At 46.2% G+C, this 12447-nt stretch overlaps 1 protein-coding gene across 2 annotated transcripts in view; it reads left to right on the top strand.

Moving 5' to 3' along the window:
• The window catches only part of ZXDC (ZXD family zinc finger C), a 40134-nt gene that overhangs the window by 16510 nt on the left and 11177 nt on the right, over positions 1–12447 (top strand). The window lies entirely within an intron of this gene.

Below are 12447 nucleotides of genomic sequence, written 5' to 3'. Positions count from 1 at the left end.
GAAAAAATTATCAGCAAAATTTCCAGCATCAGTATGGACATGTTTTATTTATCTAAAAAAAGCTGTGTGAAAGTTAGTGGTTGCAGACTCCAGTGTCTGCTGCCTAGGACAAAGAACAGACAGGCCAGGTGTCAGAAGAGCAGAGGTGTGGACCTGATGCTAACTGGCCACTGGCCCCTGACCTTGGCATTGGGAAGAGCCTGGGGAAGGGACTGCTGCTGTCCCAGGAGCAGGGTTCCATGGAGCCAGCCCCTGGGTGGCACGTGGCATTATGGATACCCAGTTCTGAGTTCTCTTGAAAACTTGTCATTTTAAATTGCCAGCAATTTTTTTTGAATTAAAAAAAAAAATACTCAATGGACCTCTAGTTTGTGGCCTCATACATCTATCTGTCCATCCATCCAGAAAGTGGAGTAGTGGGATGCAGTGCTTAAAGAAAGTGTGGTAATCCTTTTGTAAAGGTAACAGTGATTTCTTCTAATACCATTTTCGCATATTTCATGTGTCTATCTAAAATTTGTCTGAAGAACATCAAGGGGTAGGGTTCCTGGGTGACTCAGTCGGTTAAGTGTCCGACTCTTGGTTTTGGCTCAGGTCATGATCTCATGGGTCGTGGGATAGAGCCCTGAGTTGGGCTCTGTGCTCAGCCAGGAGTCTGCTGGAGATTCTCTCTCTCCCTCTCCTTCTGCCCCTCCTTTCGGACACACGTGTGTGCTTGCTTGCAAGTGCTTTCTCTGAAATAATAAATGTTTAAAAAATAATATTAAAGGGTATGTAAGGTTAGCAATACAGATTTATGTCTTTCTGTTCTTAATATCATGGCTTCTTTAACGCCCTATTTTGTGTTAATCAGTTTTCTTAAAGCAGATACTGCCCTATATTGAATGTCATCCGTGTCTGTTCACGGTGACTCGGGAAGGGTTCAGGGCGGTTCAGGAAGGCACTTGCAGAGATAATAAAAGAAGGTGTGGTGGGGGGGTGAGATACTAGAGTGAAAGAATTCAGCACAAACTAGGCAGAGTCTGTGGAGGGAGCCAGATGCCTTTATTTAACCTAATCGGTAATGTGCACCTGAAGGAAGAAGAACGTGGAGCATTCAGGTGCATAGTACATGTTACACTGATTGCAGTGCTTTGGGGTGGCATCTGTAGAGGTGGTTTTAGTTTTAATTGTTTTTATGAATATTTCAGCATTATCTTTTAATAAGGTCACTTAAAAAATATATGCTGTTATCACTTCTTTAAAAAATAACAGTATTTCCTTAATATCTATTAAGTTCAAATTTTCAGTTGTCTCAAATGCTGTAAATGTTTCTTATAACTGCTCAAATCAGAATCAAGTCTCCTATTGCTCGTGGTTGGTAGTGTTTCTTAATTGTCTTTAACATCTATAGGTCTCTCCCTCCATTTCTCTCCCAAGCATTTGTTAAAGAAGCCAGTGGCTTGTCCTGTCGAGTCGGCCAGTCTAGATTTGGGTGACGGTATCACTCTGCTGTAGTTTAACAGGCTCCTCTGTCTTCTGTGCTCCCTGTAAATCAGTAATTACATCTAGAGGCTTCATCTGGTTGAATTCGATCTGGTGGGTCAGCTGTCGGGGGTTGACAAAAGTCATTTGCCAGTGGTGGGGTGCTCTTCCAGAGGGTCCCTGACATCTGGTGGTCAGTCTGTCCTGTGTTGTTAGCAGCTGTTGATGACCAGTGACTGGATTTATTAATTCCTGAGGGTTTGCAGAAGGGTATTTCTCATTTCTCATTACTAGCTAGAATATTTCTGTAAAGAGCAGCTTCTTAGCTATTCTTTACCTTGAAGTACAGTCATGCGGAATGTCAGGATAAATGTCTGAGTCTTTTTCTTTATCAGTTTTCAAAATGACTGGTTTCTTTGCATCCTCCAGTGGTGGTCAGGGTATTTTTATACACTCATTGATTTAAACATTTTATAGACTTTTAAGGGGAAATAGAAATCTGGAACCTTCCGCATATCCAACCTTCAAATGTGTACGTAGTAAAAGAATTTTCTTGTATTTATGAAGGCTTATATCTTGCCCCCACATATCTTTCTTGAAAAGCCCTCTTAAAGTCTTGTCATCAGTTAAGAGAGAGAGGAATGATCCCTTTTCCAGAATCTTTGGGGCTAACTCTGTTTCCCCCCCACCCCTGCCATTTTATTTTACTAGAATTTCAGACTTACAGAAAAATGATCCCAGTTGGCCATACTCTGTGAGTGTTGTCACTCGCTTGTGTTTTCCAGCTGTAGGCCCTTCACCCAGCCTCCCCTCATATTACCATCTCCCACAGTCATAGCGTGTTTACCCAGGCTAAGGAGTGATCCCTGCCACAGCCCTACGAAGTGGACTGCAGACTTTATCTGGATCTGACCGGGACCGCACTGGGGTCCCTTTGCTGTTCCAGAGTCCTGTGTGGCACCCCAGGCTGCAGTTGCATGTCACAACGCCTTAGTCCCCTGTAGTCTGGGTCGGTTCCTCCGCCCTCCTTGCCCTTTGTGATACGTTTGAAGAGTGCTGGTCCTTTACTCTGCTTGAGCCTGTCTGTCTGTCTGTTGTTTTTGATTAGGCTGAGGTGATGGATTTTTTTGGAGCCAGAAGTGAGGTACCCATCTCATTGTGTCTTATTAGGGTCCATGCAGTAAACATATTACAGGTGCTTCTAACCATTATCACTGGGTTAAGGTTGTCTGCCAGATTTCTCCATCATGAAGTTACTATTTTTCCTTTTACAATGAATAAATATTTATTTTGAGGTAGATATTTCGAGATGGTGTGCAGTTCTCAGGGGTCTGCAAGATGGCCCTGACTTCTGACACCAGCTACAAGTTCAAGGGTCTCCGAGATTCGTCTTAGGTTCAGTAATTCTCTAGGAGGGCTCAGACCTCACAGTTATAGATTACTGGAGTGAAAGGGTATAGAATAAAGTCATCCAAGGAAAGAGGAGGGGCATAGGGCAGGCTCCAGGTGAGTTCCTAGTGTGAAGCTTCCCATTGGCCTCTCCTTGGAGTTGTATGTAGACAGCGCTAACTTCTCCAATTTTGTGACGGTATACACAAAGTGTTGCCAACCAGGAGAGCTCACTTGGCCTTCATGTCCAGACATTTATCAGGTCTTGATTGCACAGATGGCTGCCTGTCCATGTGGCTGACTTCGTCTCCAGCCCCTCCAAAGGTCGAGCTGACACTGTGACCCAAGACCTACCCCGTAAGTCATGCTGTTAGACTATCTGGAGTAGCTGAGAGCTCCCAGGTGAACAGACACGCTTACCAGGCAGGACCTTCCAAGGACCTTGTGATTTCTTCCCAGGAGCCAGGGGCAAAGGCCAGAGTTGACCTTGGGCAAGGTTAATCTGCCCACAGATATCCTGTTTCTCCTTAAACCTCCCATCAATTCAGTGCTTCAGGGTAGATTTTGTTACTGTGATGTTCTGGTGGTGATTTTCTTTTTCCCTTACTCTTGTACGTTGATTAGACAACTTCTGTAAGGACAAGCTGTCTCTTCTCCCTCATTTATGTACTCACTTATGTCAGTATGGACTCAAAGGTGTTTGTCCTTTAGGCTATTACAAGGGGTGTTGGCCTGTAATCAGTATTATCAGTATCTATTTTGCTGCTCCGACTGTTCTGGCTTTGGCCACTGGGAGCTCTTTCGGTTGGATTCCTATGCCCTTTGGATGTACGTGCCCTGGTTTTTTAGGGGGGCATTTCCCTACCTTCTGACACCATCTGTGTTTTCCCTGCGCCAGCCAGGATTCAGCCATTCCCCCAAGGAGGGCTGTTCCTTTTATTAGAAAAATGTATTAGAAACCAAGGTCTGCGTGCTCCGTGTGGTTGTTGCTCATTGCTACCCAGCTTTCATTGTGTCTCGGCCCTCCCAGCAGACAGTGCTGGGCAATATCTTCATGTACGTTAACATGCTGCCGTGTTTTGAATTCAGAATATTTTACATTTTAGAATGTAACAGGGTACGTGTATTCTATATTTCTTAACACGCCTAGTTACTACATCGGCACTTTTCTGTTAAATATATTCATTTAATATGAGTTCAGGTCAGTGTTGGCTGGTGAATATTTTTGGCACCAAATCTGGTGGGGGGAATGTGGGTTTGGGAGCTTTTTGGGTTTCAGGATTAAAGGATTGTTGTGTAATAGTCTAGGAACAGAGAAGTTGCAGGGAAACAGGACTTAGTGGGATGAAGTCACTTAAACACAGTTGGGATTTTATTGTTGTCACTGTAGTTAAGTGCAGAGTGTATATATTGATTCTTAGAAAATGTGCAATCTGAATGATTTGAAAAATAAGGTATAGGATCTAAAATTCAAGATTATTCCCATTGGGTTGCTGTTGTGTATAGAAAATAAAATGTGCCGGTTTCTTTATCTTTAGTATTGTGGCTCTCCCCCCAAAATAAACCAAGAATATTTTCTCAACATAAAAAGTAAAGAGAAACTTTCATCAAATCTGATAGCAAAACAAAATTTTTTTTTTTTTAATATACCAACTTCAGGACTGTGAATAGATGTGTACATTTTCATCTCTAAGAGCTGGGGAAAGGAAAGAACAGATAGGACTTACAGGACAACACAGTAAACAGCAAAACCTACCCGACTGCCCTTTTTCTTGACTGAGTCAAGAAGGAAAATCCCAGTTCCTGCGTTGTCTAGAAGAGGCACACCCTGGATGGAAATATTTAGGAAGGTTAAAATTTAAGACCAGATGAAACAAAAATCACAATGGGTTAATAGTAATGTCAGAGGTGTGGAATTCAGGAAGCATTTGGGACAGAGAAGATTTTCCCTATTTTTGGTTGCTGTTCACATGTAATCAACAGCAAGACTAAGATTTGTAGCCATGTGAGTATATGAAAACCTATAATATCAAACAGGATAAAGTAAAAACTGGTAGAAATCTAGGAGAATTGGATAAATGAAAACCTAGCAATATTGGAAGTGGGTAATTTAACTCATTTGCAGATGAAGCACAAAAAAAATACAGATGTGAAGGGTGTTTACAGTGGGATTAATAAAGTTGATTTAATAGATCCTACTCCATAACCACAGGATATTTATCGAAATTAAACTGAACAAACTAGGCCATTAGGAAAACCATAACAAAGTCTTAAGGGTAAAAAAACCCAACCTGGCAGTACATGTTTTTGACTATAACGTGGTAAAATAGAAAGTAAAATTAGGGGTGCCTGGATGGCTCAGTCAGTTAAGCGCCTGCTTTGGCTCAGGTCCTGGGATCCAGCCCCGTGCCGGGTTCCCTGCTCAGTGGAGGGTCTCCTCCTCCCTCCGCCTGCTCTTGCAGTCTAGCTCTCGCTGTCTCTCCCTCCCTCTCAAGTAAATAAAATCTTAAAAAAAAAAAAAAAAAAAAAAGGAAAAAGTACTTGGAAAACGAAAGAACCTACTAAACTCTGGTAAAAGAAATAAAAGCTGATTACAGATACTTAGAGAAAAACTGGGTCACCATCCAGTTATGAGTGTGAATTAAGCAAGCAGCTTCTCTGCTTGCTTTCTCCTTTGTAAAATGGTTAATAAAAGCGCCTACTTAGGATTCTTGTGGGGATTAAATGAGATAATACAAGTTAGGTGCTTAAAAGCAGTCAACCTTGGCTTCTTGTTATGTATGCAGGCAGGGGATGTGATGAGAGCCAGATGCAGGTTTGTACCCTGAGTGCCTGCCTGTCAAATGCACAGGAGGAAGCTAAGGGGAATAGCTATTATGTCAAGATGGAAAAAGAACAAACCTCAGGAGAGTCAGATGAAGATTTTGACACTTGAGTGTGCAACCTATTCATGGTTAAAAAGCATTCTGTGTCGGCCAAACAGAACCTCCTTCAAAGCATACAGCCTCTCACCTGTTAGTGTCTACCTCCATCTGAGTGGTTTTAACAAGAGAAAAGAAGGCAAAAGTGAATTCTATCGAGTCAGTGGAAAGTAAATATCATGCAAACTATATGGTAATAAATTGGAGTACTTGAAGTAGAATGCATAATTTTCCAAAAAACCAGAAATCACCATTATTCAAAAATAATAGTGTAAACAGTTCAACAACTCCCAGATTAAGTTAGTATTTCAGAGACTCATGCTTACCTGATGGTTATACAGATTGTACCCTTCTGTGGAATATGTACATTACATGGTATTCAGGGCTCCGTGGAAAAGGGGAAACTCCCCACGATCTGGATACCAAAGCCTGACAAGGATGCCCTTCAAAAGGAGAGCTGTAGATTGATGACTTACAAAAATACATGGGGAAAGTTCTAAATAAAATACACTTATGATTTGGCAAAATATTTTAATATTCTGACCAAGTGGGGTTTAGTCCTACAGCTTGAGAGCGATTTAACGTTAGGACGTCTGGTACTTGGATTATGTTATTTTCTCAGTAGATTTTGTATTTATTGAAAAAATTGGTATCCATTATTGGTAGAAGTAACAATGTAATAAAGATTCCGTAGCCCAAACTAAGAGCCGACATCGTACTTGTGAGTTACCGAAGGCATTCTACATGCACGCCAGAATTGCTTTTATCATCGTTTCCCGTGCTGTTTAATGTTGCTCTGGAAGTTCTTGCCATTGAAATAAAAAATAAGAACTTGTAGGGAGGAGACAGTAACTTAAGAGATGATTTGACCACTTATTGGAAAACCCCATAGAATCAACTGAAAACTGCTTAGAACTTAAAAGACATTGAAGTGACTACTTAAAACACAAACCTATAACCATCAGCAGTGTCCTGTGTGGCGGCAAGAGCTAGTTAGGAATGCGGAGGGGAGAATAGCTCATGCACAGTAGCAACAAAAATTCTAGAACAACTGGGGGAAATTTCATAAGTGGGCAGGTCATAAAGGAGGAGGAGGAGACAACAAAACTTGACTGAGAGAAGAGATGATGCTCCCAGATGTCCTGACTCTGTTTTGATATGCATCCCGGCTTAGGGCCATGCAGGGACACCACTGCTTGCATTCTGCTTTGGATAAATGAAAACAGGAAATCAAATGGTAAATCTGAGTAAAACAAGGAAACGGGTCTGTAATGGTTTGCAGTTTTTAATAGGATAGAGAGAGACCTCAACAGAGAAGGAGACCCTTGATGGAAGTGAGGAAGGGAGCCATGTGGACAGATCTGGGCAAGGTCCCTTTGAGCCTGAGGCTGGAGGGTGCTCTCAACAGAAAGGCCTTTGTTGTCAGAGTGGGGAGGCCCAGGGGTCGTTTTCAGAAGTGATCAGAGAGCTGGTGGGAGGCTGGGCTGTTTAGGGCTGCTTAGGGCCTCGGGTCGTTGTTGGAACTTTGGCTTTCACTCCGTGTCAGATGGGGAGACATAGAGTCATAATTAGAAAAGTGACATGATCTTTCGAAAAGGATCATTCCAGCTCCTCTTCTGAAAATAAACTGTAAGGGGCAAGGAGAGCAGGTAGCAGGTTCCTTGTAGTCCCCAGTAGGAAATGACCACGGCCACAGGCAGCCACAAGAGGTGGGTAAATCCTGGATCTATCTGGAAGATGGAGCCAACAAGATTTACTGACAGCTGTGGGGTTCGGGAGAGGAAGAAGTCATTATCGCGGACAGGCTAACGTCCCACAGTATTTCATGCAAGTCCATTTGAAATTCTGAGGCGATTTCAGAGCACTTGTGTAGGAATCTCCGGTCAGGGATTCCCGAGGACTCATGGGAAACTAGCCTGGAGGATTTGCCCTGTGTTTGCAGGGACATTGCATAGGCGACAACCTTTGAGACGGTGGTGGTGCTGTGCCCCTTAGGCCAGGACACAGGGACGCACATTGATCGATAGGCCTGAGACCTATGCTCTTCTTTTTGTGTGTCAAGGTGGCTCTTCTGATTGTTGGCAAATGAGTAATGGCCTTTTGGGGAAAAAAAGACTAAAATTCCATACAGGATAAAGAAGGTGAGAGTTAATGGAAAGCTGTCTGGATAGCCAACACTTGCTTTGTCCTCATCTGTGTGCTTCACACGATTGAGCTCGTGTTTCATCTTCACAATCGCTCCCTAGGGTAGAGACTTCTCACCAGCCTGCTCTTCAGCTGGGCCGCCAGAGCCGCTCCCCCAGTGCACTCACTACTCAGAGGGTACAGATGCCCAGAGCGCAGCAGACGCACAGGGCTTGGGGATCACTGGACACTGGAAGGTTTTAAATGAGCGTACACAGCATGAAATGAGAGGGAAGATGAATGCCTCTGTAGAAAAATGGGGACGGGACATGAGCAGGCACTGTGCAGAAGGCCCCCAACGAATGAGGAAGCAGAGGGGTGTGCTTGGTGGTCAGAGGCAAGGAAACCCAGAGCCCACGTGGGTGTGCATGGCACGTGGGGATGCAGTGTGACATTTCTGGATGGTCACTTGATCCTGTTTGCCAGAACCAGAAGATCTGCGTAATGTTCAGTCGTGCAATGACTGTGTTGTAACTCATCTCGAGATATCCAGGCATCTCCGTACGCGGGCACGTGCAGGCTGCTGCGCAGTGCCGAACTGTGTGCTACTCAATAGTTACCGCTCGTGTCTGCCAGGAAAGCTGCACGCTTTGTGCATATTTTTGGTAAGTCTGTGTTCGTAAGAAAAGCTGGGTACATACACTTTTGTGTATGTATTTGCACAGAAACAAAAATGGTAGAACACCTGCCCTTGCATGGTTAGTGTTTTTTTCTGAGTGGTAAGATCATGAGTTTTTAAATCATTTTCATCATTTTTATTTTCTGTATTTGAAAATACATGAACTATGTAACTAAAAAATAAATATTAAGCCCCCATTTAAGTAGTGGGAACCAGAACAGCTGTCCCCTCTGCCCCACCCCGACCCTGGGAGGGAGTGTACCAGTGGAGGTTTTTGGGTTGCACCTGGGGCACTTGGGTGGGCTCTCCAGCTGCTGCTTCACCTGTAAACTGAGACAGGAATAGTCTGGCATTGGTTTCCTTTCCCAGAAAGGGGTGACGAGAGCAGCAGGGAACAGGCAGGGGCCAGGCAGCAATGGGGTGGGCGCCTCTGTGGCTCCTTTAGCATTGCAGCTTGTCCAGCACTGGAAGATGGGCACGCAGATGGAGGGCCAGGTGATAGACCTGCTTGGTGCCACTGGTCAGTCTACACCACTGGAATGTTTGAATAATTGGGTTGGATTGACACATGAAATTAAGTCAGTGATCTATTTTTTACAATATGTATGCATACGTATATTTAAAAAAATTTTTCTCACATTAAAGTAATCATCTTTGGGCATCTATCACCAGGCTCCTCCCATTTCTTCCTATTGCTGCCATGCTGAGAGCAGAAGGGCCACACTGAGGGAGACAGGAGGAAGGCCTCCATGTGGGCTGTCTGTTAACTGGGGAGCGGCAGCAATTGTAGCTTTTTCTGGAGGAGAATTCTGGGAACATTCACACAGGCACTCCTGAAAGAATGGATTGTGAACTTGAGTGTCATGAAGCTCCCCAGTGGAGTGGATGAGGAGTCTGACTACAGCTGGAGAAGACCCTCCCTGGTGGTGTGGGAAAGTGTGCGTCAGAATCACTCAGGGCTTTTTCACCCCCACAGACTCCGTTCAGGTGCCCTGGATGGCGAGCAAAGTGGATTGCAGGCTCTGGGGAGGCCCTCTGGTGTTGCCTTTGCTTAGGTACTGGGTGACTTTGCTCTCGCTGTCCGTGGTAGTTCCCTCTGCACTGCTGACCTTCACCTACCCAGGGGTGGACCCTGCAGGCTAAGGTGAGCACAGCATGTTTCCCTTGAGCAGCCCTTCACGGAGCGAGCCTCCTGGCAGTACACTTGTGGCCAGGGCCACACCCATCTCTGGTCATTGCTCTTGTGGAGCTGAGGTTCCATGTGGTCCCTGCACTGGAACTGTGGTTTTGAGGGCTGGCATAGCCAGAGGTCTCCTGGCAGGGTACAGGGGCTTGGTGGCAGTCAACTTCCTGTTGTGCTGGTGGAGAAATGAGACCCCCTGTCCCTGAATTGGCTGTGAGTTGAGGTGTCCTGCACCAAGACAGTGAGCAGGTGACAAAGATTTTCTCAGTCCTGGTCCTGTAGGCCCGCCATTTACTGATGAGCAGCTGTCACTTAGTTTGGTTTCTCTTAGCTTTATGCCTGCCCTCTGCTGTTCCCTGCTGGAGTGCATGTCTCGCTTCCTTTCTGTCTCCTTGGTAGACGCCGGTTCCCCTGCAGGTCCTCCCACCTTGCCGTCTGGTGAGCATGCAAGTGTGACTCTGGCAGCCTGCTGAGAGCCCTCCCTGGCAGGTCTCTGACCCTGGTGAAGAGGAGGCCTTTGCTCATGAAAGATGTGATTGGCTTGGCCACACATTCTAGAGCTGTGCTGCCATGTTGAGGTGATTCGTGGTGACAGTGCCAGGTGGCAGTGTCTGGGGATCAGAGCACCAACTCAGGAGTCCGGAATGCAGTTGAGGTCTGCTTCTGTGGTTGCAGTGGCTTTGGGCGAGCGCCTCACCTCTCTGGCTGCAGCACCCTCCTCTGCTACGGGGGCAGTGGAGGATCTGCCTTTCTAGGTGGTCGTGTGGGTTACGCACAAGGGTTCCTATAAAACAGCCCAGTGCTGGGCCGCCTGGGTGGCTCAGTTGGTTAAGTGACTGCCTTTGGCTCGGGTCGTGATCCTAGGGTCCTGGGATTGAGCCCCGAGTTGGGCTCCGTGCTCAGCGGGGAGCCTGCCTCTCCCTCTCTCTCTGCTGCTCCCCCTGCTTGTGCTCTCCTGCTCTCTCTGTCAAATAAATAAATAAAATCTTAAAACAAAACAGCCCAGTGCTGATTGGAGGACCCAGTGCTTCATTTAATTACATGTAGGGTTTTTTCTTATCACAACACATGCTTCAGTTAGCCTTTTGTTGGAGCAGAATAAGGAAAATAATGGCAGAGCTTTGTATCTATGCGGTTTCAGGCCCCTGGCTCTTAGAGTTCAGCTGACAGATGTGGGAACCATGCCCCGGGAGCCCAGGCCTGCCGTCCTTGGCCAGATGTGTGTGCTCTGGTGGTCCTGAGCTGTGGGTGGTGCCCGGGAACGTACTCTGTCCCAAAGCCTGCCCCCATTTCCCTGTCACCCTGGGAGCTCCTGGATAGCCTTTTTCTGTGAATTCTGAGTCACCCTTCCCGGCTTGCTGGTTTGACCTTCACAGCCTCAGGAACTGTCTTTCCTAGGCTCCCAGCCAGGGTTGGCCAGTGGGAGCATTGGCAGGAGATTAGGTGGAAGGAGGAAGGAGGAACCAGGACCTTGTTCTCGTTCTGCTTTGGTAGGAGTTTTATGACAATGGCTGTGTTTCCCCTGTGGTCCCAGTTCTTGCTGGGCAGCCCCTGATATGGTTCTGGCTTACGTGCACCGTCCTTCTGGGTTCTGGGGGGGGTGGTGCCTACCTGCCTTGCTGACTAGGGTGTTTGCTCCTTAGTGCGGCGTCAGTGGTGTACCCCACTGTCGGCATGGAGCCCCTCTAGGTGCAATACCTAGAGCATTCCTGGGGCCCTGATGGGACCTGACAGATCCCCTAACTGTGAATAGTTTTCTCCAGGGCCGTGACTACATCATGGCTGCAGTGTTACCCCAAGTCTTTTCCAAGGCCTCTTGCCACCCTGGCCTGCCCTGTTTCCAGGGTGCCTGCAGTGCTTTATCGTTACGTGTTGATTGTAGGTTCATCTGTATGTCCCTGGGAAACATCTGTACTTAGAGGACACAGGTAGCCGATCGTAAGCTTCGTGGTAAGGATCGCCATTATATAGCCCGGTACCCAGTGGAGTAAAGATGCAGTCGATAAGTGTTGACAGAACGATAAAGCACGAATAGATAGCTAATCACGGGACATATTTCAAGTACCAGCCATTCAGTTAGCACACCCCAGCGCCCCCCCGACAGAAGTGTAGCAGTTAATTCAAGCCGATCGTCCACCCAGCGTGGTTCTGAGGTCGTTCTCACAGCAACCCTCTGAGATGCAGGTGCTCGTGCCCCATTTTCCGGATGAGGAACCTGAGGCAGAGAGAGATGAAGTTGATGGGGGCTGCACAGCTGATGGGTGACTGCACCGGGGGCAGAATCCGAGGCTAACTGACTCCAGAGCCTTCAGTCAGCCTGTCGGCTGTACAACACACAAAACAGCGTGTCTCCCCTTCTGCCAGTGAAGTGGACGTGGAACTCCCGAGTAAAATGCTAGCACCTGAATTCCGGGTGGTTAGGACTTGTCCAGGGTTCCAGGTGGGTCAGGGTCAGACAGCTGTCAGTGTAGTTTGCCACGTCAGGAAGCCAGAGGACAATGCTGTTATCTTCACTGATGCCAAACAAGGCAGTTGATAAAACTCATCACTGCTGATTTTAAAAATCATAAACCTTAACTAGGAATGAAGAAGATTCCCCTAATAATGAGCAAGTTAGAATAGCAGTCAACATTATTTTCAGTGAGGAGATGTGTTCCCATTATGATTGGAAGAGGCAACCAAGCCAA

The sequence above is a fragment of the Ursus americanus genome, chromosome 14 (genome assembly GCF_024610735.1).
Source record: "Ursus americanus isolate L20-20 chromosome 14, mUrsAme1.1.p, whole genome shotgun sequence".
Taxonomy (NCBI): Eukaryota; Metazoa; Chordata; class Mammalia; order Carnivora; family Ursidae; genus Ursus; species Ursus americanus.
The sequence above is the reverse complement of the archived record's forward strand: the minus strand, read 5'-3'. Positions and strand labels throughout refer to the sequence as shown.